Source organism: Suncus etruscus, chromosome 13, assembly GCF_024139225.1.
Source record: "Suncus etruscus isolate mSunEtr1 chromosome 13, mSunEtr1.pri.cur, whole genome shotgun sequence".
NCBI classification, from domain to species: domain Eukaryota; kingdom Metazoa; phylum Chordata; class Mammalia; order Eulipotyphla; family Soricidae; genus Suncus; species Suncus etruscus.
In genome coordinates this window covers 86,547,387-86,549,746 of record NC_064860.1, presented here as the reverse complement: position 1 = coordinate 86,549,746, position 2,360 = coordinate 86,547,387, and the positions used below count along the sequence as shown (strand labels likewise).

The 2,360-nt window shown below is 39.7% G+C and overlaps 1 non-coding gene across 1 annotated transcript; it reads right to left on the bottom strand.

Moving 5' to 3' along the window:
- Positions 1–1,554: 1,554 nt before the first annotated feature.
- Positions 1,555–1,983, bottom strand: LOC126026463 (small Cajal body-specific RNA 2). Its single transcript, XR_007501723.1, has one exon. It is a non-coding gene; the product is annotated as a small Cajal body-specific RNA 2 (non-coding RNA).
- Between the last annotated feature and the right edge of the window lie 377 nt (positions 1,984–2,360).

The following is a 2,360-nucleotide window of genomic DNA, read 5'->3' as shown; positions in this document are numbered from 1 at the left end:
CATGAACTTCCTATATTGCTCATACAGCTACAGCTACTTTGTCCCTGTCCTCTGGGTCACTGTTCTGTTGCCAATTTGGGAGTAGAGGGTTCATTGGTGGAGGTCTACCATACACAATCTCTTAGGGGGTCAGTTTAAGGAAATAAAGGGTGTTCTATGTCCAGAACATGGCAAAGGGAAAAGGGGTTACCCACTTGCTACCAGTTTCTATTTCCAATTTAAAGTCTCCTTTCTTGTTCTATTCATTCTCTCTACAAGCCCTGAACTTTGTGGGTTAAACGCACAATTAAATGGACAAAAAAAAAAGGTTTTTTTCCCAGTGGTGGAGTTGTGGTGCATGCAATAGGGTATTTGCCTTGCATGCAGGAACATAGGAGCACTGTGCTTTGATCCACTGGTGTCCTATATGGTCCCCCAAATCAGGAGCGATTTCTGAGTGCAAAGCCTGGAGTGAACCCTGAGCATGAGGCGCAAGACACACACACACACACACACACACACACACACACACACACACACACACACAGAGTCTTCTATGGGCCAGAACATTGTTGATAGTTGTATTGCATTAGAGTTGCATGCAAACACCTATGACACTCGTGGTTTGCTCCACAGGCATTCCATATTGTTCTCCAAGCCAGAAGCAGTTTGGGGGCACAGAGCCACAGTAACTCCTGAACTAAACCAAATGTAGCCCACAGAAAATATAAAATAAAATATAATGCACTCTGATAATATAAAATTTAGAAAAGAGGACAAGGATGATAGTTTTATGTGACAGAGAACATGCTTCACATGGTAAAACTCTAGGTTTAATTTCTTGAATGAAGCTCTGTGCTCAAATAAAGGATTATTCCAGAATATTCAAGATTTGACTCCCATCAAAATTGTATCAAGACAAAAAATTAAAGTCTTCAAAATAAGAGAAATTGAGGGGCTGGAGAGTTAGCAATGCAACAGGGAATTTTCCTTGCACAGACTGAACCAGGATGGACCTGAATTTTTTCCCCAGCATCCCATAAGTTATCCCAAACTTGCCAGGAACAATTTTATTTTTTTTTATTTTTCTTGGTTTTAAGACACAATTGGTAATATTCAGGAATTATTCCTGGCTCTGTGCTTAGAAATTGCTCATGGCTTGGGGAAACATATGGGACAGTAGACGATTGAACCAAGGTCTGTCCTAGTTCATCGCTTTCAAGCAAAAGGCCTACTGCTTGAGCCATCATTCTGTCCCCTTGCATTGCAAGGATGGTCAATGTGGACAGGCTAAGGCATGACAAGTATGATAGTTTTATGTGACAGAGAACATGCTTCACATGGTAAAACTCTAGGTTTAATTTCTTGAATGAAGCTCTGTGCTCAAATAAAGGATTATTCTTTATATTTTTGTATTGAAATATAGAAAAACTTGACCAAGAATTGTCAATGGGGCCCATTGAGCATCTGAGTAGTGATTGAGAGATTCCCTCAAGATGAGTGCAAGCAGTATCTAAATACTCCATTAATTTTTCTCTTATAAACATATATTTTATGTATTTTTTCATTCAAGGCTCAGATCAGAAACCTCTTTGATACATCAGTAACCCAGGAGGCGAACCTCCAGGTCTCGTTTATCTGATCAGTTCATCACTTCCGAGCACAAGACCTTTGTGGAACCAACTCGGCTGGGACTGAACTAGCCTCCAGAAGGCCTCACTGCACAGGGCCCAAGCAGGAGGTTTCGCAGGAGGGAGATTTTTCTCATCCCGGATCAACACTGGTGGAGCTGAGGGTGGAGGTTTTACCGGATCCAATAAGATCAAGGAGTAGGTGGGGAGGGTCGCTGGGGTGGGCTAACATACTTGCCTTGCACACTCATGCTCACACACTCATCACCACACCCCAGATTGCACTGCCCCTAGTTTATGTATTATTTTTACTATACATCAATATTTTTCAGATTCCTTAAGCATTCTGAAATAGAAGCTCATTTTTATTATGGAACATCATGAAAACACATCATATAAAATCATAATCCTTCTCTCTTTTACTGGGCAAGAAGTAAAAGTATCCTACATCTAATTAATTATTCCATCAATTCTTAGACCTATTGAATTAGAGTTGGAATTGTAACCTGAGACTTAGGTGATATATAGGAACCAAAACATGAGTAGTAGTAATTGAATAGAAAGTCTGAAGCTTACTTGGTAGTAAGAATGTGCCTTTGCTCCTTCATCTATTAGCACTCTAGCTTTGTAGACTCAAATTTAGAGCAGAAAAAGAACTTATGCTTTAGACTCTTTTAGTTGTATATGAAAACTGGTTTTTGAAATCATGACCATGAACCTGAAAACAAATTGTTCCAATAAAAATAGTAA